The sequence below is a fragment of the Lepidothrix coronata genome, unplaced genomic scaffold (assembly GCF_001604755.1).
Source record: "Lepidothrix coronata isolate B3197 unplaced genomic scaffold, Lepidothrix_coronata-1.0 Scaffold196, whole genome shotgun sequence".
Taxonomy (NCBI): Eukaryota; Metazoa; Chordata; class Aves; order Passeriformes; family Pipridae; genus Lepidothrix; species Lepidothrix coronata.
In genome coordinates, this window is record NW_016690376.1 from 1,689,952 (window position 1) to 1,690,160 (window position 209).

Here is a 209-nt window from a genome sequence, read left to right on the forward strand (position 1 = left end):
TATTATTATTATTATTATTATTATTATTATTATTATTATTATTATTATTATTATTATTATTATTATTATTATTAAACAGCCTGGTGATGTGCATGTTGTAGCATAGCTGGAGACACCTGAAATGCCCTCCACATGCTGCACAGATTGTGTCTGGGCAGGGAAAGGCAACCAGACTGCTTTTATCCAGCAGATGCCTGTTGGGAAAAACT